We start from the raw sequence: 27,623 nt of genomic DNA on the forward strand, positions 1-27,623 counted from the left end.
CGGCCCTTTATATTAAGATGCTAGTACAGGAGACAAAGTAGCCTTTTCTTTGAGCACCTACTGGGGACCTGGAACTTTGCCAGGTGCTTTGTATAGTATTTACAGCAGGTATGCAAGGTAATGCTTTTCTCCTTATCCTACATCTTATAGGTGAGAAAACTGAGCTTTAGAGACAGGCATTTTGTCGAAAGGCCAGTCGGGGATGGAGCTGGCATCTCACGCGCCCAGGTGACACGCCCGTCTCCCTGCGCGGGAGGACTGTCGCGTGGAGTGGTAGCTGATAGGATGGCCGTCCCCAGACTGCGGTCTGCTAGTTTGCTCCCTCCCAGGGAAGGTCTCAGGTATGTCCTGCCCTTGACCTTGATCTGAGCAGCAATGTGGACAGAGCCCTGGAAACCGACGTGTGGGGTCTGCAGGTGAGGAATTGATGGAGGGATGGGGTCATCCAGGGCTGAAGCAGAAAGAAAACTCTCGAGAAGCTGGAGCGCTGGACTGAAAGTGGAGTGGAGAAGTGGACCAGGAGGGTCAGGGAAATGCACGTGTGCCCTGCTTCCTCTCAGAAAACACCTGCCAGGTGCAGCGTGAGAGGCCGTGCAGCTGTGATGCTGCCTACGCGATGCGTCTCAGGCAGCACTGACGTGCATTTCGCATCGTCAGCGTCTCCACTCTCTGCAAGGATGTCCCCACCGAGGCCACGTGTCACATACAGAGGTGATGGAGGGTGACCCACAGGGGCCTGAGCTCCCCCGTTTGGGCTCTTACCTTCCACTCGTCTGTGTGTCTGCTTTGTGGAGGCAAAGCCTATGTCTGTGTTGCCTGTTGTGTGTCTGGCACCCAGCACAGTGCTCGGAGGGCTTCAGAAATACTTATGGGGTGACTTATCTTGAAGTCCATCCAGAAGAGAGAACATTTAGGAAACCTGTCATTTTTCAACTTAGGAAGGTTTTGCTTGCAGAAGAGGCCCAAAGGGACACTGCAGTTCCTCTCACTGTTGGAAGGTTAGTCTCGGGAAGGAGAGATCAGACCTGCTTTCTGGTCCATCATAAGTTACTTTTTATGTAAAACTATTATGTTCATATATCCACTGTTTGCTTTTTTAATTCTAAGGCAGGTATTTTGGATAGCACACATCTGCTTTAGAAGTTATCTAGAAAAGTTTAACTGAATTTTTTTATAGGTGGGTTTTCTCGCAGCAGATACAATAAGGAAGCACCACTGTGTCATCCCACGTTTGACTTTAGCCCCTCGCTGGACCGAGTCCCTTAAGAAGGACGGCATCTGTGCTGTGCCTTATTTACATACAGTGTTTGCACGGAGCAGATGTGCATCGCATTTCCACTGAATAAGTGTGACTTTATTTTTATCAACGAGGGGACTGATACCGTCTCCAAGGAAACCCAGCGTCCAAGGCCAAGTGGCAGCCTCCACTGCACGCAGCTGGTGAGATGCAGACCGGGCTGTGCAGCCACTGGAAGAGGTTCCTTGTGTCCTTTGTCGCATGCGGAGGCGTGGCTGGCCTCATCATCTGGGTGACTCTTCTTTCAGACAAGCCTGGTGTTCGATATGGAGGGTTCGGAGATAAATGTTTTTGACTGGACCCTTCTCACTTGCTCTCCTTTTCTCTGCAACAGTGGTTCTTACCTGGGGCTGGTGTCATAACCAACTCCAGATGGTCCGATACAGCAGGTCTCAGTGGGATCTGCGTGCAATGAACAGGCAGGGGGGACCCTTTCGGTCTCTGGAATGTGTGGTTAGGACACGCCGGTTTCAGCTCTCGCACGTCACCTGAAGATACCTTGTGTTCTGCTGAATCGTAAATCTGAGTAATGGATCACAAGGTACAGGGGAGATTTATCTTATCCCCTTACTGTCCTGTACTTTGCACGTTTTCACAGAACAAGTTACATGCGCGGAGACGGTGGTGAATTTCAGGCTTTACTGATTTCAGGGTGTCCTGCATAAGGGGTTGGTCAGGGAAATGAATTCAGAGAAGGCTTGAAATCTCGTCTTGATTCGGTTTCCTCTGTGCACAGAATGGCACGGTGGAGCCCAAGTTTGTCATTTCACTGCGCGCGTAAATGAACGGATCGCAGCTTTCCTTTGACACGTGCAGGGGATGAGGATTATCTGAGGAGACCTGGCTGCACCAGGACGCGGGCTTTCTTTCTGCCAAATGATCGTTGAAATGTTTCCTTTGTGCCCAGTTGAAAAGCTGGGCGTGGAGATTTTCATGCTCTTGCTGGGTTTCGGCTCTGGAAGTGCTTACACAGCTAAGCCGCCGTTCGCAATTATTTCCACTTCAAACTCAGCAGGGGGCTCTTTGGGGATATTCAGACAGAAATGACTTAATTGGATTTCAGCCCAGACACAGTATTTAAATGGCTTTTATGGATGACATCAATTGGGCAGCTGCCATGGGAAGTCATCTATACATTTTTGAGCTTTAGAGTTTAGAAGTCCTCTTTGATTCATTCAGTCTCTCTCATTGGCTTCTTGCTAATTTACATAGTAAATGAAATACTCAAGAAAAATACATTTATAGCAATAAAATGAAGACACATGGCTCGTAAGCAGGACCATCATTTGGTTTTGGCAGAGATGTGCTGCTTTCTGTGTTGAAGGCTCCGTGTCGATACTGAAGGGCTGGTTCAGGTAGTTGTGTAAGGGATTTGGGGTCTCTTGGTTTGAAGTTTGGGAGAAGAGGCTTCTGGACTCTGGGGCGCTGAGTGGGCCAGGCATTGCAACAGTAGTTGCATCAGATCTTACAGATATCACTGAGGAAGTGGACGTTTATTGGATGATGAATGTCTGATAAGAGTCACGTTGCCGAGAGCCATATGGACACCAGCCTGTGGACATCCCTCCCTAGAGGCACTTCTGTCTGCACAGCCTTTAAAAGGGGAGTTTGGTTATAAAAGAGCGATGGCTGCAGGAATGGAGGACATTCCTCTAGAACGTTCCAGAAGATGGGGCGGTTGAGTTCATTCCTGGGCGACGCGTTGGATTTGGCTGGACAGTGGTTTTGGGAGACTGGAGGTGGGAAGCTGTTCCCCAGGTGGCGGAAGAAATAGCAGACATAAAGGTACAGGATCGTGAGAGCAGCTGGCATTTGGGGAAAATGTGGGCGAATACACTTTGACCGTTTTCAGAATATTCAGAAGCCCCTAATTATACTTTAAAAACACAGTGACATTAAAATTTCTATTCAGTTGGAATAATCGTAAATTTGTTCTCTGAAAGTTACATTTTTATAACTATTAGCCTTTTTTTTAAATGGGAAAATTTAGTTTATTCAACTCCCTTTTCATTCTATACTTTGTGGAATGTTTATGGAATCCATTTATGGGATACTGTAATCTACACGCGCATCAACCGTACACAGAAGTGGGGGAAACGCATCACGTTGACTCACGACCCATCAGAAGTGATGTAGGGCAACGTGAAGGGGGATGTTTTCTCACAGTTTCTTAGAAGCAAATCCATCCTGCAGGAGGCTTCTCAGTTACCAGTAATTTATGAAAATTAACAAAAAAGCCACAACCTTCCCACGAAACCTTTCCCGACCTTTTGGTGCAGAACTTAATAGTTCTGCCCTCCCAGGGGCAGAGGTCATGCATGGGCTATTCCCGGTCTCTCTTTCCCATCACCTTCATCTAATTGCTTTCAAAACCCTATCCTCCACACTCACGGTGAGAGGCCTGTTCTGTCTCTTAAAAGGCCGGCGATGTGATGTGATCTAGGACACAGGTGGGTGTGTGACGCGCCAGATCCCTGGAGCCCTATAACCCGTTTTGTGCACGCTCAGCGACGGGAGGGCGGAGGGGCAGGCTCCCCGTGTCCGGCCGGGCTTCTGGCAGAGGGTGGAGCGGAGGAGGGAAGGGAAGGGAGGACAGAGTTGATCTCACAGCTTCCATCTTAATTACCCGAGTGTGATATAGTGTGAACGTGTTACAGCAAAGAATCCGGTTAAAGGTAAAGTAATACCTCCCCCCGATTCCGCCCCACAAGTTTATTAGTTGTAACCCCTCTTAACACAACCTGGTCTGGGCTTCTTGCCTGCTTTCCAAGATTCTATTTTTAAAAAGTGTGTGTGTGTGGCCTTTCTTGCAGTTTCCCTCATTCTTTCAGTCCTTCATCCCCAAAAGGTTAAGGGACGTGAACTTCAGCAAAATAATCAAAATAGTGCTTCCACAGACTCACAGTTAGGCGGGCCCTTTGGATCACCTGGTGTCTAAGTTAATCTCGGATAAGAATTCAGTGTCTGTGTGTGTGTCTTTCTTCCCTTCTGTCTGTCATTTTCAACCAAAGGGGTTTTATTCTAGTGTGTTTTTGTGTTGAAGGTTTATTTGGTCAGCATGCTTTTTATTAGTGGTGTAATTACCTGGACAACAATGAAATCCTGCAGACACTTCATAAAGAACGCGGGTGACCTTTTTAAAATGTTTTATGTAATTAGACTGTCTAGTTATGGCGTTGAGATGTATACACACACACACACACACACACACACACACACACACACAAGACACTTCATAAAGAACGCGGGTGACCTTTTTTAAATGTTTTATGTAATTAGACTGTCTAGTTACGGCGTTGAGATGTATACACACACACACACACACACACATATGTATATATGCTGATTCTGAAAACTACGGTTTGGGTTAGTGGAAAGAACTTAAGACAAACACCTATCAGGACTTTTGGAGGATGGAGGACTATTGTATTTAAGAGGCTAACATCAACTATAGACACAAAAGCTTCCAAACCATCAGAATTGGTGTTACTGATGTAATTCCTATCTGCTAGAATTCTGAGGCAGCGACTATAAAATTTAAGTCCACATTAAGGTTTGCATTATGACTTCCTTGTCATGGTATTTTAGATAAGCTTTAAGACATTTTTGGTCATCCATCATCAAGGATAATTCTCACGTCCACTCCCATGTGCTGATCTCACAGCTACAGGTTGGAGCAGAGGGACCCTCGTCACGGAAGATGACACAGAGGCACAGGACCACCGGGACGTGTGGTGGCTGAGCCGGGCCTGGGACCCATGGCCTTGGGCCACTTTGGTCCCGGTGTGTGTGGTTGGCCCACTGCTGGCAGATTTGTTCTCAGTCCTGGAAGACTTGTCTCCCTCAGGCTGTTCACAGAGTTAGAAACTCGTACTTCTTCTGCCCCATTTTCATTAATCACCTTCTGATCCACAGACACAATCAACTGATAACCAGCGTTATCGTTTAAAATCGATTCCAGCCCATTGTGGGAAAATGTGATGGCTTCCTTTTCAGGACAGCTTTATCTTGAGTAAGAGTCCTGATTTCGGCGGGACCTGCTAACGTGTGGAGCCCCGCATCTGGCGTCAGCACTGGGGCCTGACGGGGCCGCTGCGCGAGGGGTGATGAGAGGTGGGTGGGTCCTCTCCCTGGAAGCCCGGGTGTCAGATCCAGAAGCGTTTTCTCAGCGGCCCAGTGTCCGTCCACACGAGGCAGGAACCAGGGTTCATCTTCAGCCAGGTCATTCAAGGAGACTTTTGTGTACCTCTGTTCCGTGTCTGAAACCAGCATTCTCCCACTCAAGTTTTCCACCAAGTCGTTGAGTAGATGTAAAATACGGCTAGTTCTGTGGGAGGTCAGCGAGGCCACGCTGGCCCAGGTGGGCCTGGTCAGGGGGCGATCCTGGTGTTCATTCTGAGCTGGGCGACCACCTGGGCCACCGAGGGGTCTGGTCTGGAGAGTGGTGTCCCATTGGGATGGGGAAGAGGCCGAAGAAAGGGCCTATAATAATCATGGCTTGTTTTTTCTTTTTTTCTTTTTTTTAAACTGCAGGTCTCGGTGACTTGTTCTTATTAATTAATTTATTTGTTTTTGCTGTGTTGGGTCTTAGTTTCTGTGCGAGGGCTTTCTCTAGTTGTGGCAAGCGGGGGCCACTCACTGTCGCGGCCTCTCTTGTTGCGGAGCACAGGCTCCAGACGCGCAGGCTCAGTAGTTGTGGCTCACGGGCCGAGTTGCTCCGCGGCATGTGGGATCCTCCCAGACCAGGGCTCGAACCCGTGTCCCCTGCATTAGCAGGCAGATTCTCAACCACTGCGCCACCAGGGAAGCCCTGTTTTTCCTTTGTTAATAAAAGAAAAAAGACATTTGCCTTTAGCTCTGTCTGCAGATCAGGGGTCTGGGTGGTTCCCTGGGTGTGTTTTGCATAAAGTATGAGGTTCAGTCATGAAGCTCACCTGCTGTAACCTGGGAGTCTTCAGCTTGTGTGCAGTGTTCAATAGTCAGATAACGTTGCTCAGTAGTGTTTTTTTCTGCATTGACATCTAAGAGAAACAGTACCTTTGTTTTGTTTTTTATTTTTTTGCGGTACGCGGGCCTCTCACTGCTGTGGCCTCTCCCGTTGCGGAGCACAGGCTCCGGACGCGCAGGCTCAGCGGCCATGGCGCACGGGCCCAGCCGCTCCGCGGCATGTGGGATCCTCCCGGACCGGGGCACAAACCCATGTCCCCTGCATCGGCAGGCGGACTCTCAACCACTGCGCCACCAGGGAAGCCCCAGTACCTTTGTTTTTATTTATTTGTATAATTTATTAAAAAAACTTTTTGTTGAGGTATAGTTCATTTACAATGTTGTGCTAATTTCTGCTGTACAGCAAAGTGACTCAGTTATACACATATAGACATTCTTTTTTTATATTCTTTTCCATTATGGTTTACCCCAGGACACTGAATAGAGTTCCCGGCGCTCTGCAGTAGCACCTTCTTGTTCATCCATCCCATATAGAATAGTTTGCATCTAGTAACCCCAACCTCCCAACCATCCCTCCCCCACGCCCCTCCCCCTTTCTCAAATTAAGGTGGTGTGTGTGGTCGTGGGCTTGAGTCCTGGAAGCCGTGTGATGCTGTCCCTCCCTGGTGTGAGGGGCTGAAGCAGGGCCCCCCAGCGTGGCAGACACTCCAGACAGATGGTGGCGACAGATGACCTTTGCCCGCGCCTCGAGGTTCTGGTCCTTTAGTGGTGATCTTTGTGGGGAGGAAGAGGGCTCTGCAGGCAGACAGGCCTGGGCCCGAATCCTGGCTGCGGTCTGAGGGTCTGGTGGTTTCGTTCCTGAGCTGATGGTCAGGTGTGTGTCCCAGGGTTGCCGTGAAGGTGGATGACGCCTTGGCGAAGGTGGAGCCGCCGGGGCTGTGTCTCCTGGGGCCTGTCCGAGCGCTTCTCCCCAGCCTGCTCCTCTGTTTCTGCGGGTCAGGAGGGGGGAGGCTGGTCTCTGCAGGGAGCCTTTTGGGGATTCTAGTCCTCCGGGCAGTTTGGCCAGTTGGCAAATAGGCAGGGCAGCGTGTCCAGTGACCTTGGGCCTCAGCAGAAGGGCACGGGCCTGTCATGAACCCTGAAGACTCCACTGCAGGGAAGCCCGTTAGTGATGGACGCCGACACTGGACGGCCACACGCACGGAGGTTTGGGGGAAACTGCCCAGATTCCCCAGGAGGCCAGCTGGGGCAGGCACCCCGGGCACCCTCGGTAGTGTGGGCGCTCAGCCAAACGCCCCCCGAGGCTGTGGAGAGCCCCAGGTCGGGCCTGGGCTTTCCAAACATAGTTGGGAAAAAGAAAACCTCGTTGTTGCAGGGAATTCAGATATCGCGTGGATTTTGCATTGGTAAAGTGATTCGGATCCAGATCACTGTGGAGAAAGAGGTGCGTTTGGTATTCGTGTTCATTCCTTTCCACTCCTTCCTCCTCCTCTCTATTTCTGTGGGGAGATGCAGGTGAGGCTAGTGGAGAAATAGCTTTAAAGACGAGCGTGCATCGTCCCACGTGTCCCCTCCCGCCTGAGCGGGCTGTGCGGAGTCCTTGGGTGAGGGCCTCCACGGTCCCAGTGACCTTGAACCTGGCAGTGTTTGCAGTCGGAGGTGGTTTTCTGCACAGAAGTGTATGCTTTCCTGATGGATCTGGTCACAGGTTGTAATGAAGACCTGATCTGAAATGCTCATCCTTAACAGAGGTTTTGAATAAGCCCATAACCCACGTTAAGCATGGTAGTGGGCAGACTGCACGTAGACCCTGCAAGAGAGCGGTTTTGGTCTCTGTGTTCATTTCTGTCTAAGGTGTGTGCTTCGTTCATTGGCACTTTGTCAGTGAAATGCTTTTCTCAAGGAAAACGCTGCCCCTCCATCTCTCACAGTCAGTCCCCAGGTGGCCAGGGCATCTTTACGTGAACTTGACGTGGAGCCTCTGGTTGGGGCTTCTCCGTTAGCTCAGATCCCACACCTTTGTCTGGCTTTTCCGCCACACCGAGTGTCAGAGGACGGGGCTTCCAGAGCCAGGCCATCGTGCTTTTGCACTGGGCAGGTAAATTCTCCAGCACTAAGTTTGCTACTGGTGCGGTGGGTTTAGAGCTTTGGAGGCCTGCATTCCTCACTCTAGAGCCTACTAAGGAGAGCCTTTCACCTCTCTGAGATCGATAAGCCCCGTGTCATAAAAGTGGGTGTTAATATCTAACCCAGGTGGTTATTGGGAGGGTAAAATAACACCCCCTGTGAGAGCATTGTACACGCGGAGGGCAACCCAGACAGCCCTCCAGAGGCCCACAGGCATTGGTTTGGGGAGATCTGACTCAGGCATGTTCACTTTTCAATGAAAAATTTAAAACTACAACTTAAGTCCAGAAGGACCCATGAAAATACTAATACAGCACTGGTGCTTGCGGGCACAGCTGTGTTTAGCTGGTGGCTTTCTCCAGTAAACGGCACGTCACGGTAAGTCCCACAGTGAGAAGCCAGAATCCTTGGTCAGGATCCCCAAGTCCAGACACCAGAACGTCTATTTCTGCAGAACCTGTCGTGTTACTGTAAACACTTGGCAGAGAGAAGGGCGCCGTCTTCCTGTCGTATGTCTAACATCTTGTCCCAATCTCGTATCCCCGCTGTGTTTGCCCAGTGCCTTGTCCTGTGTTAAATCATACGTTTAAAAAGAATCATGCAAGCCCTTAAAATAATACCAGAGAATGCATAAAGAGGAATTCATTTTTTAATCAAAATTTATGAACTTGCCTTATAACATTTTTATGAAAGCCCTACTTGAATTATCTTTTTCTATTTGACTAAAATAGAATTCGACTTTTCTGTGGGATATTTAACGTTCTGGGTCATCTTCATGCTGGGGATGAATTAATAGATCTTGTCTGAGTGAACTGTCAGGATGGATCCCTTCTGGGTCTGAAGCATAATTAAAGATGACAGTGAACCCCCTCGGAGGTCCACAGAGCCTCAGGGTCCCCTGAAATGATAGGTTGGGACTGAAAATGGTTACCCAGGTGTGGTGGCCGTGAGGTGACAGCAAGCTCCACGGCCAGGAGGGAGGGGACTGCGGGTCCCCTCTGTCAGCTCCTCGGTTTGACTTCCTTGTAGTTTCGGGATGCTGTCCTCAGATTCCTACAGGGATTGGTTTCGTTTTGTTTTTTTTTTTTTCATTTTTATTGGAGTAGAGTTGATTTACAATGTTGTGTTAGTTTCAGGTGTACGGCAAAATGAATCAGTTATACATACATATATCTCTTCTTTTTCAGATTCTTTCCCCATAGAGGTCATAACAGAGTGTTGAACAGAGTTCCCTGTTCTGTACAGTAGGTCCTTGTTAGGTATCTGTTTTATACAGAGTGGTGTGTGTATGCTCACCCCAGTAAGCACAGAGCTGTGGGTTGGGGGGAAGGGGTGCACCTCTCTCAGTGCACGGCCAGTGCTGGAGATGGAGTCTCTAAATGATAGCCACGCTCTGTAATTCTTCTCCCTAATTAGGCTCCCAGGCAGGCTTTTTGAATTTCCGCTTGGCAACCGCTCGGCAACCGCTCTTTTCTTTTCTGCAGTCTTTGAGGCCATGGGCATTGGGGCATTGGGGCATTGGGGCGAGGGGACTGGGAGACACCTGGGAGCTTAGGTCCCTCGGCTGTGGCCAGGGGTCTGCCTCCGAGCCGGCCCGGGGCCTGGAAGGTGGAGCAGGGTGAGGGCGTTTCAGTTGGGGTTGAGGTCAGTAAAATATAAAGCACCTTTTTTCTGGGGTCTATTAAAAATAATGGTTTCAGGCAAATAAATAATGTTATTTCTCAAGCAGTGACTTAAAACCAAACCAGCAAGCGGTCCTAATAGACGGGTCTTTCTGTTCCTTTTCAGATTTCCCATGTTCCTTTTCTACAAGTGATTTCCCGGATCCATAATCCTCCGCTGAAGTTTGAGTTGGATTTGAGAATTTGGAGAATTCCTGCAGCTTGGTGACCTCGGGGGTGCTGTCAGTTGGAGAATTCACTTGCTGAGGAGCTCCGTGTGTGCGTCCTCTCTCGTAACTGAGTGCCGAAGGTGAGTGCGGCTTCCTGCCTAAAGCAGACGGGAGCGCTTGCCGCTTTTGCCTCAGATGCTCGCTCTTCATCAGTAGAACGGCAATAAATGCAGCTCTGATTCGTTGAGCCTCGTAAAATGTAAGTTTCCAACGGATCTGGTTCAAAAATTAGACTCACCGTTCCTGCTTTGGCACGTGGTGGCATCAGGTAGCTAGGAAGCAGGGCAGTGGGCACATCCAACCTGTGAGCCACCCTAGTGCCTCTCTGCTCCTGGGCCGGACAGGTGGTCTTGGGTCTGGAGGAGCTGAGCCTCCTGCGTGCCGCCTGGGCCGGCGGGGGGTGGTCCAGGATATATAGGAGCTGACTTCAGGGTGAGCTCCATCTAGTGAAGGCGTCATTCCAATTTGGATGCTGGGAAGATAAGTCTCCATCAAAACATGCAAGGATTCTGAGGAAGGGTTTGCGTGAGAAATCTGCTCGTGCGTTAAAATCGTGCCTGTGATACAGCATGTGGATTGAGGTCGTGACAGACCCTGGACAAAAGCATGTGTTGTAACAGACATTTCTTAGCCCTAACGAATGGTTTGGGACATTTGATTTAGATCATAAGAGATGCTGTCTAATGGTTCGGTTCATCTAGGGTCCCAGCTCTGGCTGGGCAGTAGAAGTGCTTTCTGAGAAGGTCCAATTTCACCTTCAGAGTGTTGCCCCGAAGTGTAGGGGTAACACCCAGTTTATGACCTTTCCCTCAAAACCTTATTTTGCTTCTAGTATTCATAAATTGCTTTGAACTATTCTATTTCTTTTTTTAAATTTTTATTTTACCTTGGAGTGTAATTGATGTACAGTGTTCTGTTGGTCTCATGTGTACAGCAAAGTGACCCAGTCATATATATATATGACTGAATATATATACACACATACCCACCTTTCCCCTTTGGTAACCATAAGTTTGGCTTTAAGCTATTCTTGAACGTATAACTTTGGACTATAAACTCTCTTGGTTTTATTGCTCTAGATTTATTAGTTTACTATAAGTTAGAATTTTCCTTCATTTGGTCTAAAGCTACTACTAAAAGTTTTGTAAGTCAGGTTTTTCTCCTCAACCACTTTTTTTTTTTTTTGGAATCACCTTGATTTCAGTTACATTCCCCGTTGGTGTGTGGTGAGCAGAAGGGCATGGAATCGATGTGTAGTGTTTCATAGGGTAAGATGATGAATTCTCCTTTATGATTTCTTTGGAGCAAACGACAGTCTCCCACCTGTTTAAAGGGGCGAGGCGTCCATTATGATTTCCAGTTCTGGGTCCTGGTTTGGAATTGAGAGACTAGAGCTCATCTCAGCAGCTGATCCAAGCCCTCCCCCTTACTGTGCCCCTGTAAGTGACCCTGAGGTCCCCCTCCCCCCAGGACATTGCTGGTTTTCACTGGCTTTACATCCCCCCAGGCACTGGTCGGACCCTCCAAGGTTTCTCTTCCAGACCTTATATGGGTGGAACGCCTTTGGGTGTTTCATGTCTAATCCTGGGAGGTTTCCATTACATAAAAAAGTCTTGGCTATGACCATTCAATTTTTTTCAATAGTCATTGAAGTGGAACCTTTTAAAACTTGGTCGTTTATAAATGCATTCACGTATCAATCAGTTTGTCAGATTTCATGGGAATATAAGCTAGGAATTAGCGCAAATCCTGGAATCTGGTCGTCAGAATTCTCTAGTGCTTCATCAGTCACAGAGTCTGGCAGGACTTCTTTAGAAGGTCTTGGTCATGGGTGACATTAATAGACTCTCAGTGACTGTCAGGGTCCTCTTCCAGAAAGTGGTGAGTCGGGGAAGTCACATGCTTAATTGGGGCAGTATATCCTGCACAGGTGCCCAGGAGAAGTCTGTTACCTTCACACAAACAAGAGTTGACGCCTGGGTACCGCTAGAGGGACAGTCATACACAGATTATCACACGGATATACTTACAAAAATATTTATATGCATGTAATATAAAATAATTACTCCTATACGTTTATGAGAGCCACACCAAAGCCCTGATTTACTTATTAAAAATTACTTTCATGGTTTTGAAAACTGTCCAGTGGGAAAACCACTAGGGCTGTCCATTCGTGTAATAAATATTGACTGTGAGCACAGCTGGATTCTGGGCTGTTTCTCCTGCAGTGACTGTTTTAGCAGCTACAAAAATAGATGAAATACAGTTCCGGACTCTCTTTCTCGTGGCCTTGTGGGATGGGGCGTGACCCTGGCAGCTCTGGGGCTCTGGTGACAGCTGCAGTCAGGCTCTTAAAGCAAGTTTCAGGTGCCCGAGGCAGGGTAAACTGAGTGAATTTTAAAGAAGGGGGGAGTGGGGCTGAGGCGTCATGGGTCCCGTGGCACAGGGCAGGCTGGGTGGCTTAGCGGGTAATGGGTCTCCACGTCGTTTAAGCAGTAACGGGTGGGAACCCGCACGTGCTGCTGGGTCAGGGGTCTTTGATGTGCCCGCAGGAAAAGTGACGGCTTGGCCATCCTGTCACTTGCCCTGTCCTGGAAAGAAAGGAAAGCAGTGCCGACCTGGTAAAGTGCTACGTGAGGGGTCAGCCTCGGAAGCGTTTCCCCGCTGCCGGGCAGCCCAAGCTGGTGCCGTCTCAGCCCGCCTACCCCTGGGGCTGGGCCGAGGGGAGAGGTCTTGGGGAGGGATGTCTGAGCTGCATCTCACGGTGACATGAGGGGGTCCCTGAGCCCACTGTGTCCAGGGGCTGCATTTCCCTGCCCTGTATTCTTGTACACACACACACACAGACACACACACACACACATTGAAATTATGGACTTCAGAACTCCCTACTTGACATTGCCTGATACAGGGGGAGTGGAGCTCATGGGAGAAGTATGGCCGCAAGCCCCTTCCTTTCCCACTGGAATGAACTTGACAGTGTATAGTCTGCGCTTAATTCTTCCCTGGATAACTGAACACTGACTGTGATTCACTGTTGTGGGAAGCTGGCTGGTGTTTCCTGGGGATGGAGGATGTGAACAGCGTCATATGCTGTACGGAAGTTTGTTTATCTTTTGAAAATCTTCTTGGAGACTTTTTCAGGAGAGAAGCCTGGTGAGTGGAAGGACGTGGGCGTTAAGCGGGGGAAGATGGTGCTTGGGGGACATGACTTATGGGTAGAGGAAAGTAATCGAGACCTGGATTTCAGACTGTGTCAGTTGCTGATGTGAATATACCCAAAATGTAAATGTGAGCCTAGGCATGATTTTCTTTTTTTTTTTTTTGAACTGTATTGAGGGATAATTGACAAATAAAACTGTAAGATATTTAAAGCATACATGGTGCTGATTTGATATGCATTGTGAAAGGATCCCCCCATCTAGGTAATTAACGCACCCATCACTTCACATATTTATCCTTTTTTAAAAATGAGAACAGTTAGGTTCTCCTCTCTTAGCAAATTGGAACTATATAATAGTGTTGTCAACTGTAGTCACCATGTTTTACATTAGATCCTCAGACCTTATTCATCTTAGAGCTGAAATCTTTTTACCAGCCTCTCCCTGTTTCCTCCACCCCCCAGCCCGTAGCAGCCACTTTTTTACTCCTTGTTTCCATGACTTGGACTTTTAAAAAAAATTCCAGAGGTAAATGCTACCATGCATTGTCTGTCTTTCTCTGTCTGGCTTATTTCACTTAGCCTAATGTCCTCAAGGTCTGTCCATGTTGTCACAAATGGCAGAATTTCCTTCCTTTTTGTGGTTGAACAGCATTCCTGTGCGTATGTATGTGTGTTTACACGCATATACATACCCGTGTATCACATCTCCTTTATCCATCCGTCCATTGATGGACACTTAGGTTGTTTCCGTATCTTGGCTTTCATGGCTAATGCTGTAGTGAACATGGGGGTACAGATATCTCTTCCAGATCCTGTTTTCATTTCCTTTTTATAGATACCCAGAAGTAGGATTATTGGATCACATGATGGTTGTGTTTTTAATTTTTTTGAGGAACCTCCATACTGTTCTCCATAGTGGCTGCACCAATTTACATTCCCACCAACAGTGCACGAGGGTTCCCTTTTCTCCACACCCTCATCAGACACTTGTTATCTCCTGTCCCTTTGATGATGGCCACTCTGACAGGTGTCAGGTGATATCTCACCGTGGTTTTGATTTGCATTTCCCTGTTGATTAGTGATGTTGAGCACCTTTGCACGTGCCTGTTGGCCATCTGCACATCTCTGCAAAAATGTCCTCTGCATATTTTTTAATCTGATTGTCTTTTTGCTGTTGAGTTGTATGAGTTCTTTATATAATTTGGATATTAACCTCTTATCAAGTATATGATCTACAAATATTTTCTCCCAATTCACTGGTTGCCTTTTCACTCTGTTGATGGAGATGCTTGTTACTTATTTTTGGTTTTGTTGCCAAATCCAAAAAATCGTCACGAGAGAGATGTCAAGGAGCTTACCACCTATGTGTTCTTTTTAGGAGTTTTATGCTTTCAGGTCTTATGTTCAAGTCTTTAATCCATTTTGAGTTGATTTTTGTGTATGGTGTAAGATAGTGGTCCAGTTTCATTCTTTTGCATGTGGCTGTCCAGTTTTTCCAACACCATTTATTGAACGGACTGACCTTCCCTATTGTATGTTCTTGGCACCTATGTGGTAAACTTAGTGCCCATACAAGGCCAATTAAGTGACCTTATTTCTGTGTTCTCTATTCTATTCTATTGATCTCAAGGTCTGTTTTTATGTCAATACCATACTGTTTTGATTACTGTAGTTTTGACTGTACAGTTGACCCTTGAACAACCTGGGTTTGAACGGTGGGGGTCCACTTTTACTCGGATTTTTTTTTAATAATAAATACGACAGTGCTGCACTTTCCATGGTTGGTTGAATCCATGGATGTGGAACCACAGATACAGCAGAACTGTGGATCCAGAGGGCCAACTATAAGCTCTAAGTGGATTTTTGATTGCCTCTGACCCCTGCATTGTTCAAGGGTCAACAGCAGTTTGAAATCAGGGAGCGTGATATCTCCAGCTTTGTTCTTCTTTCTCAAGATTGCTTTGACTATTCAGGGTCTTTTGTGGTTCCATACAAATTTTGAGATAGTTTTTTCTATTTCTGAGACAAATGCCATTGGAATTTTGACAGGAATTGCATTGAGTATGTAGATTTCTTTGGCTAGAATGGACATTTTAACGATGTTAATTCTTCCAATCCACGAGCATGAAAAATCTTTCCATTTATTTGTATTTTCTTCAGCTTCTTTTTATCAGTGTCTTATCATTTTCAGTATACAAGTCTTTCACCCTCTTGGTTAAATTTATTTCTAGGTATTTTATTCTTCTTGATACAGTTGTAAATGGGATTGTTTTCTTAGTTTCTCTTTCTGATAGTTCATTGCTAGTGTATAGACACAACTGATTTTTGTATCATTCAACTTTACTTAATTCATTTGTTCTCACAGGTTTTTGGTGGAGTCTTTAGGGTTTCCTTTAGGGTTTTTGATATTATGATACATAATATCATGTCATCTGCAAATATAGACTGTTTTAATTCTTCCTTTTTGATTTGGGTCCCTGTTATTTCTTTTTCTTGTCTGATTGCTGTGGCTAGAGCTTCCAACACTGTGTTCAATAAGTGACAAGAGTGGGGATCCTTGTCTTGTTCCTGCTCTTAGAAGAAATGCTTTCAGCTTTTCACTGTTGAATAAGTTGTTCGCTGTGGGCTTATCATATATGACCTTTATTATGGTGAGGTATGTTCCCTCTATACCCACTTTTTTGAGTTTTTATCATAAGTGAATATTTTGTCAAATGCTTTTTATGCATCTACTGAGATAATCATATGATTTTTCTCCTTCATTGTGTTAATGTGCTGTATCATGTAGATTGATCTGCAGGTATTGAACTATCCTTGCGTCCCTGGGGTAAATCCCACTTGATCATGGTATATGATCTTTTAATGTGCTGTTGAATTCAGATTCCTAGTATTTTGTTCAGAACTTTTTGCATCTTTGTTCATCAGGGGTATTGGGCTGTAGTTTTCTTTTCTTGTAGTGTTCTTGGTTTTGGTATCAGGGTGATGCTGACCTCTTTTTTTAAAAAAAATTATTTATTTATGGCTGCGCTGGGTCTTCGTTGCTGTGCATGGGCTTTCTCTAGTTGTGGCGAGTGAGGGCTGCTCTTCGTTGCAGTGTGTGGGCTTCTCATTTCGGTGGCTTCTCTTTGTGGTGGAGCATGGGCTCTAGGCATGTGGCTTCAGTAGTTGTGGCACGCGGGCTCAGTAGTTGTGGCTCGCGGGCTGTAGAACACAGGCTCAGTAGTTGTGGCACACGGGCATGGTTGCTCTGCAGCATGTGGGATCTTCCTGGACCAGGGCTCGAACCCATGTCCCCTGCATTGGCAGGCAGATTCTTAACCACTGTACCACCAGGGAAGCTGACGCTGGCCTCTTAAAATGAGTTTGGAAGTGTTCTCTCCTCATTTTTTGGGAATAGTTTGAGAAGTATTGGTATTAATTCTTCAATTGTTTGATAGAATTCACCGGTGAAGCCGTCTGGTCCTGGACTTTTGTTTGTTGGGAGGATTTTGATTATTGAGTCAACCTCCTAATAACTGGTATGTTCAGATTTTTTATTTCTTCATTATTCAATATTGATAGGTTTGATGTTTCTAGGAATTTATCCACTTCTGGGATGTCCAATTTGTTGGCATATAACTGTACATAGTAATCTCTCACGATCCTTTTTACGTCTGTGATATCAGACGTAATGTCTCCTCTTTTTTTTTTTTATTTTTGATTATTGAGTCAACCTCCTAATGACTGGTATGTTCAGATTTTTTATTTCTTCATTATTCAATATTGATAGGTTTGATGTTTCTAGGAATTTATCCACTTCTGGGATGTCCAATTTGTTGGCATATAACTGTACATAGTAATCTCTCACGATCCTTTTTACGTCTGTGATATCAGACGTAATGTCTCCTCTTTTTTTTTTTTTCTGATTTTGTTCGTTTGAGTCCTCTCTTTTTTCCTAGGTGAGTCCAGCTAAAGATTTGTCTATTTTCTTTGTCTTTTGAAAAAAAACAGCTCATAGTTTTTTTTTTTGTTTGTTTGTTTGTTTTTTGCGGTATGTGGGCCTCTCACTGTTGTGGCCTCTCCCGTTGCGGAGCACAGGCCCCGGACGCGCAGGCTCAGCGGCCATGGCTCACGGGCCCAGCCGCTCCGCGGCATGTGGGATCCTCCCGGACCGGGGCACGAACCTGTGTCTCCTGTAACGGCAGGCGGACTCTCAACCACTGCACCACCAGGGAAGCCCAACAGCTCATAGTTTTACCGATCTTTTCTATGATCTTTTTAGACTCTATTTCGTTTATTTCTGCTCTGATTTCTATACTTCCTTCTACTAACTTTGGGCTTCATTTGTTTTTTCTAGTTCCTTGAGGTGTAAAGTTGGTTGTTTATTTGGGATCTTTGTTTTTTCTTAATGTGGGTTTTTATCACTCTGAACTTCTCTCTTAGAACTGCTTTTAATGCATCCCATGAGGTTTGGTCTATTGTATTTCCATTTTCACTTGTCTCCGGGTTCTTCTTTTTAATTGAAGTATAGTTGATTTACAATATTATATTAGTTTCAGGTATACAACATAGTGATTCAATATTTTTATACATTATACTCCATTTAAATTTATTACAAAATAATGGCTATGTTTTCCTGTGCTGTACAATATATCCTTGTTGCTTATACATAGTTGTTTGTACCTCTTAATGTCTCAAGGTGTTTTTTGATTTCTTCTTAGGCCCATTGGTTGTTCAGTAACATGCTATTTAACTTCCACATATTTGTGAACTTTCCAGTTTTCTTCTTGTAACTGATCTAGTTTTACACCATTGTGATGAGAAAAGATGCTTGATACGTTTGTACCTCTTAATGTCTCAAGGTGTTTTTTTGATTTCTTCTTAGACCCATTGGTTGTTCAGTAACATGCTATTTAACTTCCACATATTTGTGAACTTTCCAGTTTTCTTCTTGTAACTGATCTAGTTTTACACCATTGTGATGAGAAAAGATGCATGATGTGATTTCAGTCTTCTTAAATTTATTAATACTGGTTTGTGGCCTAACGCGATATCCTGGAGAATGTTCCATGTGTGCCTTAGAAAAAATATGTATTCCGCTGCTGTTGGATGGACTGTTTTGTCAATGTCTGTTAAGTCCATCTGGTCAATTTCCTCATTGATTTTCTGTCCAGATGATCTGTCCATTGTTGAAAGTGGTATATTGAAGTGCCCTACTATTATTGTATTGCTGTCTATTTCTCCCTTTAGGTCTGTTGATATTTGCTTTATATATTTAGGTGCTCCTATATTGGGTGCATAAATATTTACAAATATTATTTCCTCTTGTTGGGTCAACTCCTTTATCATTATATGATTCCCTCCTTTGTCTCTTAGTACAGTCTTTGGCTTAAAGTCTATTTTGTCTGATATAAGAATGAGCTACCCTGGGTTTCTCTTGGTTTCCATTTGCATGGACTGTCTTTCCATCCCCTCGCTTTCAGTCTGTGTGTGTCCTTAAAGGCGAAGTGACTCTCTTGTAGGCAGCATATAGATGGGGCTTATTTTTTATTCCTTCAGCCACTCTGTGTATTTTGATTGAAGAATTTAGTCTATTTACATTTAAAGTAATTATTGTTAGGTAGGTACTTCCCTTTTTAAAATTGTCTTCTTAAAGTTTTTTAATTCTTTTGTTTCTTTTTTCACCTCTTTTCTTTGTGATTTGCTGATTTTTTTGGAGTGGTATGCTTCAATATCTTTCTCTTTCTCTTTTGTGTCTCTGTTATAGGTTTCTACTTTGTGGTTACCATGAGGCTTACATAAAACATCTTCTACTAGTCTGTTTTGAGCTGATAACAACTTTAAGTCTGTACGCATCACTTTTCCTTCTACTATAGAAGCAGCAGTGGTTGTTGAATTGTGCATCCGGCAGGAGAAAATAAGTTAAGCACCTCTGTCACTTTCGTGTTTGTAAAAATGCTGTCCCGTCATATTTCTTTTAGTAAAGGAAATTTTTATTACTTGTCTTCATATCAGCCTCAATTTGTATAACAACCGTTTCCCAAGGTCCATATACTAAGTAAAGTTGACTTAAATTTGCTCCTGTCTTTTACCACATCCCAGCTTTTTGGTATTTTGGAGACCGCTGGTCACTCACTTTGCACCCACAGAGATTCTTTAGAAAGACTTTTCACGTGCAAGACCCGTTTCTCTGTCATTACGTTTTTAGGGTCACAGCTGTTGCTGGGAGGCTAGGTACCTGAAAGTAACTTGTTGAGTTTCTGCCAAAAGAGAAGGGACCATCCTGTCCCCTTACCACCACTCCCCCTTCACTGGGACCCCTGAGGCACCTGGGGTAGGGCCTCTGCAGCTGGACTAGTTGGGTCTTTCTAGGGGCTACTGAATGTCTAGGGATGGCCATAGCCTTTGATGTTCCAGTCGACATAGTGGTTAGATCTGTGATAATTGGTTAAATAGTTGACCAATAGGTATTGAGCGTTGCTTAAAAAAAAATATTGCTGTGTTGATTCTACCACAGTTAACATGCTGATGAGTCAGTGGGAGCAGCTGTAATGTACCAGGCACTTGCCAGGTGCTTGCCTCCTGCAGGATATTATCTGTGGCTGGAATGCAGATCTTTTTACCCCCATTTCATAGGCAGAGACACTGAGCCTCAGGGGAGCGAAGAGGGTTGCCCAGGGTCACAGAGTGGAGCCCACAAGCAGTGTTCTATCCTGGCCACGAGCTGCTGCTTCCAAGCCCGTGTTGCTTCTGCTCCCAGGCTCTGACCTTCCGCGGCAGTGACACGGCAGCGACCTGTTATCTGAGTGCTTACCTTGAACCTGGGACCCCTTGACGCTCTGAGAGATGAAATAACTTGGCCAAAACCCTGTGCTCGTAGGGCAGAGGGGGCTGTGAACCCACATCTTCCTGACCCAAAGCCTTTCATTCTTACTTGACCGTGAATTTTATTTATTTATTTTCCCTAGCAGAATCTCGAGCAACCAATGAGGGTTTGGAAGCGAGTCCCTTTTGGAAACCTAAAGAAGGGAGGAGGGAGGAAGGCTTTGGGAGGGGTTGGGGTGTAGGAGACAGGACCTGAACCTTCCAAAGGCCTCGGTACCTCCTGAAGACCCCAGGGCCAGCTCAGCAGGCCTCAGACCTGCACCTGTGCTCTTCCCAGATGTTGCCGTGTATTTGTGACTCCCCGCTGACCAGCTGACCTCTGAGAGGGAAGTCATCTGTGGAGGCTGAAGGACCTCCTACACTTCCTGTGTGTGGGGTCATCCCTGGGGTCCCCTGCTCTTCCCAGGGCACCTGTGTCCAGATCGAAGCTGCATAAAGTCGAGATTTACCGTTTCTTTACGTAGCAGTGAAATCACCCTTTTCTGATGGTTGAGGTGACGGTCAAAGTTTAGCCAAGCATTTCTCTTTTCTGTCACAGCCGACATGCCCCAGCAGTATGGCTTCCTCGAAGGCTGGACACAAATTAAAAACACAAAAAGGGAATCCTTTCCCACCCCCCACCCCCCAGTTCTTTTCCTTAAGACAGATTGTAGAACTGAATTAGTAACTTTGCAGTAATTTCTCCACTCTTCTCTGAATTGTACCTTACAGTTTACAAAGGCATTTTCATATACATTCTTTCGGAGATCAGGTGCTGTGGCTATATGTCTCCCCCACCCCCGTTTTATAAAAGATGGAAAAGAGCCAGGAGAGGTTGCTTTACTTGCCAAGACGGCCCGGCAGACGGTGACCCGTGACTCGCGGCTGCACCGGGGCTGCTGGGTGCTGACCGCACACGCGCTGTTTGCTCTGAGTCCCTGGACCAGGCGTGTAGACGATGCAGATGTGAGAGAGCGATTCTAAAAAACAGGCCACACCGGCCACACGGAGCTTTAAATAAAGCACTGCTGCTCTTGAGGTTCCAAAAGCAGGAGAGGTGAAGTGTTTTCTTGGCCTCCTTCCTCCAGAAAAGCAAAACGCATTCGTGCTGTGTGTTTGTGTGTATTGCCGGGTAGGGGGGTGTAGGCTTTTGAAAAGCAAACTGGACCTTGAACGGGTACATCTTTTGGAGGTGAGAGGTGTGTTTATTACCTTGTTTGTGGTGATGGTACCAAGTGTGTTTGCATATGTCCAAACTCACCCAACTGTACACATTTAATACGTGCATCCTTGCATAGCTGAGTGTACCTCAATAAAGCTGAAAAGCACTAAACTGCCACGGCAGGACGAGAATCCCTCTACGGCCCCACCCGCAGTACGTGCTGATCTGAAGCGGGTGTGCGGAAAAGTGCAGTGAGCAGCCTGGTGGCCCCAGGGACCCCACCTTCCCCTGTCACTGGCGTGTCTCAGTGCAGAGAGCAGAAGCGCACCTTGGGCTTTAGATCTCTGCTGGTCAGGATCGACTTTCCTGTTGGCCTTTATTATAACACCACAAGTGCGTTCTTTGGAAACTGTACGGCTGCAAGATGGTGATAAAACAGTATGAATAGCTCAGACCATGAAAGATCACAGTTTAAGGAGAGCGACTTTTGGTGCTGTGTTAATGAACAGGATAGTAACAGAAACGGGTTCTGAATGGAGGCCAGTACCCGTCAGCGCTTGTTGAGTGGGGTAACCGTGTCCGCTGCTGGTCCCTGACTGGGGGCCAACCCGACATCTCCCTGTGAGATGACATTTGCTTTCTGAGCCTCTCGGAGTCGACCCTGACCCACAGTCGCATTGACACGTGAATTGATGGGATTGGTGGAGGCTCCCTGGCCTGCCCCTGGCTCTGCCACCTTTCTGTGTGCAGGCCTCCCTGGGCACACAGGGGCAAGCCGCGGTCAAGGACAGCCCAGGGCAGCCCCCAGCCCACTGGGGAAGCAGAATGCTTCATCCACAGATGGGGTGTTTCCACAGAACGCTGCTTTCTGCTTGGGGATGAGTGGGAAATGGAGGGGATACGAGACCCCCTCCCCCAGTCAGACTGGCTTTGGTTGGAGGCGTTGGGCATTTGTAGCCTATGCTCTGAACCTGAGTTCTTGAGGTAGATTTTGTGGCACTTACAGAGGCTAAGAGGGGCATTCCGTGCCCAGATGGCAAGAGCCAGGAAAGCCGTCGACCCCAGGAGCGGCAGGAACATCTTCCCTGTCGGCAGCCTTGGCCTGTGGAGCCTGTTCTGTGGGAGGAGCTGAACGCTCACAGGCCGTCTTCACATGACCGCATCTTACCACCCGGAAGCTCAGAGTGAAGACGGTTTTGCAGAACGTGGGCCACGTTTTCCCGGTGGGCAGATCCCTACTTGCGCTCGGAACAGCGTCAGGTGCGCTGTGGAGGGGCTGAGCGTCCCATCGTGTGTGTCGCCCTCTGGGCCTTAGTTTCCGGGACAGTGACGCGGAGGGACTGGGTGAGTGCTGGGTCTGTGATCGGGGCATCTAGGGAAAGGACCGAAGCCAACCCCACAGATTCCGGGCAAAGGTCAGACTGTGCCACAGCTTAGACCCCTCCCTAGGCGCAGCAACCTCGTGGCTCCCGTCCGCCACCTGAGTCCCACCTCCAGGACAGGGCTCCGGGGCCTCCCTGAGCTTCAGCGGCCGAGGCTGCTGGTCCTCGTTCTCCCATTGGCCACGTGGGGCGGGCGCAGGGGGACACGGACGCTGGATTAGGGGCTGGGGGCGGCGTGGAGAGGGACACACCACGGCCCACCTCCCTCCTCTTTCCAGAAGAGGCACACAGGCCTCGGGTGCCTCGTGCCTGCCGGCTGCACTCCGGGCTGGGCAGGCAGGTCCGGGTCTTAGGGGCTGAAAGCTCCCCAGGATTCCAAGGAGCTGGCGGAGGAGAGAACCGAGGTGTCAGTGCTTCATCAGAGACATCCCCATACCTGCTTCCTTCTGAGGGTCGTGGAGGCACCTCTGAAAACACGCACCCCGGGCCCCAGCTCCAGGGACTCGAATTCGGGGAAGCCTGGACGTTTGTGCTTTTTCTGTGGAGCTTCCCAAGCCCTTCTGCTCACCAGTTTGGAAACTGCTGACCTGGACCCCGGGTTTTGCATCCCCTGCCAGTGGGGGCGCCGCAGGGCTCGTTTGGGGCTGAGGCCTAGTGAGGTCAGAGGGAGGCGGGGTGTCGGCCTCCCGGACCTGCCGGCTCCCCTTGTGCACGTTCGCCCCCGCTGTGCCCTGGGCCACCTTGAAACGTGCACCGTCCTTGAGGGGCCGCCTGGGATGCTCGGACCCCACTCCAGACCAACGTGGAGCGGGCCGAAGGGGCCTGAGCATCTGTATGTCCACACCCATCTTCCCTAAAGGGACCTTCTGAGGTCCTGCACTTGAGGATGTTCATATGTTCACACTTTAGATAATTCATGAGCCTTTAAAAAATTCCATTCCATGCCTATTTACAGTACGTGTTGGCAGTTGTGGTTTTTGATCCTTGCAGGGAGCTAACCCTCGAGGGAGACTGCTCTTAGGCCCAGAAATCGAACAAACACGACGGAGAAACAGGCAGCAGCGCCGGGCACCGTGGTGCTCGGATCACAGCAGGCCCGGGAGCCGATACCTGCCCTCCATGGCTTGTGTTCTGTGCTTGGAGATTCCAGCCGGGGGGCGGAGGTTCTTGGTGGAGAAATCACATGGCAGAGTCCATATTATTTGTGTGAAAGGGAGATGATCATTTCTCTTCTTTTAGGGATTTCTTGCCCAGTGGGGCCAGTGTCTGGGTCACCTGCAGAGGAGGGATGGGAACTGGTTCCACTTTCATAGAAGGCAGTGCACGTGGTCAGTCCCACTCTGTCACTTGTGTCATACCCTGCAAACCCTGAAGGCCTTCGCGATGCCTTCCCTTCCAGAACTGGACCCTCCCGCCCTCAGGGTCCGAGTCCCTCCCGTCTACGCGTCCTGACCACCCGGATCGGAGGTCCTGGCCCTGGAGGATCCCAGCGGATCTTCTGATATAGGCAGAACGTGATTACACTGTGTCCTTCCTGACTCAAGGGCTGGGCCTCCGGTGTTCCCTGTCCCTGGGAGGCTGACCCCGGGAGACCCAGTTCTGTCCCCACAGGTGTTTTGCTTGCAGTGTGGATGACATTTGTGGGGGGCTGGGGAGGCTGTCACTTTGACTGTCTCGGGGATGGAAAACTTCAGGGGGCCGGTGTTCAGAGCACCTGGTCACTCAGGGCTTGTCCTGCAAAAATATAACTAACATGCCGGACAATTCTTATTCCCAGAAGAGAGCCAGGTTCCAGATGGGTTCCCGGGTAAAGGGCCCTGAGCTCCTTTGACGGGCGCCAGCCCCGGGGCGGGGGCCGTTCCTGACTGGTCCCCCACGGCACCCCTCCCTGTCAGCCTGAAATACCAGACAAGTGGGTGTCCTTTACTCTCCTGGCATGCTTTGTAGACGTTTTAGATGTGTGTGTATGTGTGGACGATAAAAGGATGGGAAAAGATAGACCATGGAAACGTTCATCACAATGGAAAGAAAGCAGGAATGTATGTGTTAACATCAGATAAAGTGTCTTTCAGAGTGAGGACGACCCGCGGGTGTGGACGGTCCCACCAGGACCCGCATCACGCACGGCACGGGTAGTTGCCGCGTGTCCTCGGGCTGTGGATTCCTCAGGCTCGCCCTGTTTTTATGAGCTGACCGTGGCAGTTTTGAGGAGGACGTGTTGGGTGCCCCTCGGGTGGCATTTGTCTGCTCTTTTTCTCCTCGTTGGACTGGGATAGCGTGTCTTTGGCGGGAGGACCGCGGAGGTAAAATGCCATCTTCACCTCAGGGCATCTGACCTGTCGGTGAGTTGGCGTGGCTGCCAGCTGTCCCCTGTCCGCTCCTAACTTGTCCTCTCTGGGAGGGTGTCTGCGGGCACAGCCCACCCTGAGGGTGGGCGTGACGCCCCACCTCCTCCGGGGGAGGCTCTGTGTCACTTCCTGGAATTCTCCTGGGGAAGCCGGTCTTCTCCCCCATTGGTTGACTTACTCGGCCACCCGTTGCCTTTTTGCTCCTTTCTCCTTTATTCTCATTTACGGCCCCTCTTTAACCGACGTAAGCAGGGCTGCTCTGCATGCAGCTTGCAGGCCCCCTGACCCAGCGCAGAGTTTCTCTGCGTGGAGATGCTTCCCGTGTGCTGTGTCAGCGCCCAGCTTTACCAGATGACCCCACGTTGTCTTCCCGGGCAGGGCTGCCGTGTTCCTGTCTTGGCAGAATACGAGGACTCCCACTGCCCCGCCCCTCCCCAGCGTCCCTGACACTCATGCCATCACCTGGTCCATTTCTGTCCATCTAGCATAAAAAGGCATCTCACTGTCAGATCAGATCATGGACGAGGTGCAGCTTTTTCTGTGTCGATTCATCATCTGTGCTGTCCTTCTGGGCAGTGACTTGGTGTTTGCTTGCTTTCAGTTGAGTTGTGGGTCTGTTTCTTCACGAATTGCAGGACTCTTTATATATTCTAGGTGCCAGTCCTTTGTTATTATATGTACTGGTTTCGTTACAAGTATATTTCATCATATTTTGATCTGTGAAGATCGATAATTCTCACTTCAGAAGCCACACTTTCTTTGAACAGAGTCTTTTACTGTGCCAGCAGTGGCACGGACGGCATACCACTATTTATAAACGTTAGTGCTTTCTTAGAAAAGGAGTCTTGTATTCTTATAACTCTGCTGGAAGGGTTTTATATGTATCTTGTGTTGTTTCAGTGTTCACCAACCTATTTTTAAATTTGGGGGCTGATAAAGATAAATGCAAGGCTTTGAAATGCCGGAATTTTATTGGCAGCACTTAACTGATTTTTGCCAGGTATATCATAGAGTCTGAGACGGTGCCTTCTCAGTAGCTTAGTGAGCCTTGCTAAACTTTCATCTTTCCTTTTCTGCTGCTGCTCTCACCAGCTGTCAGAAAAAGTTGGAAGATTCACCCTTCCTTATTGATCTGTATTTCATGAATATTTATGTATATTCCATGTACTTCCCCCGTTTTTTTTTTTCTTTTTTTTTCTTCCCCCGTTTTATTCAAAGTAGCTGCACGACATAAAAGTTAAGTTTTCAACTGGAATTCTTCCATGGCTTCCCTCATGAGTGAAGAGCCCGTATCACATAGAGTAGCAAATGACGGTATCCAAAGGTGAGACTGTTCCAAATGAAGTTCCTTAAATTTGAATCCAACCGCAAACCAGGGCTTCAGCATCGGAGGCAGCATCTCAGTGTCTTGTGTCCGCCGGGGGCTCTGGTGGTGGAGCTAGCACAGCTGCAGAGGGTCCACGCACGCCTTCAAGCGCTTGCTGGGTGCACGGGCGCAGGCACTTCTAAGCTCTTGGTTTGCGCGGAGACAGAATCCTTGTCTGCAAGGAGTCCCACTCAGCGAGAAAACAGCCAAAAATATGTGTGAAGTCCCCCGTCAGTGCCAGGAAGAGAGAAAGCAGAGCAGGGAAATTGTCAGGCGGGGGCGGCAGGGGAGATGCAGCAGCTCTTCTAGATGAGCTGGGGCCGTGGGGCTGGGCGGAGGCTTGGGTGTCATCAGGGGTGGGATGTGGACGTGAGAGGGAGGGAGCAGGGCGTGCAGGCCTGGGGGAAGAGCTGGCGTTGGCAGTGGCTTCGGGTTGTGTTCTGGTGTGACGGGAAGGGATGGCGGGGCTTCAACGGAGGAGGCCCAGCCCACTGTCTGTCTGCAGGTACCACAGGCTGCTGCTGGGGAGTCAGACCAGAGGGTGGGGACGGACCGGGGAGGAGAAGGCTGCCTTGTCCGGGCCCTGCTGCTGCTGGCTTGGAGCTGGGCGGTGGCAGGCCCAGCGCTGGTCGCATCTGAGACGGAGTTTGAAGGCGAGCCTCTGGGGTTTGCTGATGAAATGGATGGGGACACCACATTCTGTGGGATGTGCTAGGATTCTTGCCCCGACGGGCACCTGGGTGAATGGTCGTCTCACGTTCGTATACTCAGAGGGGACCTGGGGAGACGGGGGGTGGGATTTTGTGGTTGCTGTTCATGTGATTGGTTTTCTTTTGGTTTTGGTTCGGTGTGGATGGTGACGAGCTCTGTCTGGATGAGTCTGGAGGGCAGTGGGGCGTCCACGTGGAGGTGTTGCTGAGACACGGCATCTGGAGGGGAGCCGGGCTGGAGGCCGCATTTGAGAGTAGCTTGGGTAGAGACAGGGGTGAGAGGATCGAGGCCAGGCTGCTGCATCTCTGGGTCAGAAACATGAGGAGGGGCCAGTAAGAGACAAGGCAGGAGGCAAAGCAGGGCTGTGTGACCCCAGGCAGCCGAGT

The 27,623-nt window shown here is 48.3% G+C and overlaps 1 protein-coding gene across 1 annotated transcript in view; it reads left to right on the forward strand.

The window, feature by feature from the left end:
* NCK2 (NCK adaptor protein 2) overlaps positions 1-27,623 on the forward strand; it is a 120,429-nt gene that overhangs the window by 39,607 nt on the left and 53,199 nt on the right. Inside the window, exon 2 of the mRNA XM_024743978.1 lies at positions 10,160-10,342. The gene's annotated coding sequence lies outside the window, so the exon portion shown is untranslated. The remainder of the gene's footprint in view (positions 1-10,159; positions 10,343-27,623) is intronic.

Source organism: Neophocaena asiaeorientalis, unplaced genomic scaffold (assembly GCF_003031525.2).
Source record: "Neophocaena asiaeorientalis asiaeorientalis breed wild unplaced genomic scaffold, Neophocaena_asiaeorientalis_V1.1 scaffold114, whole genome shotgun sequence".
NCBI classification, from domain to species: domain Eukaryota; kingdom Metazoa; phylum Chordata; class Mammalia; order Artiodactyla; family Phocoenidae; genus Neophocaena; species Neophocaena asiaeorientalis.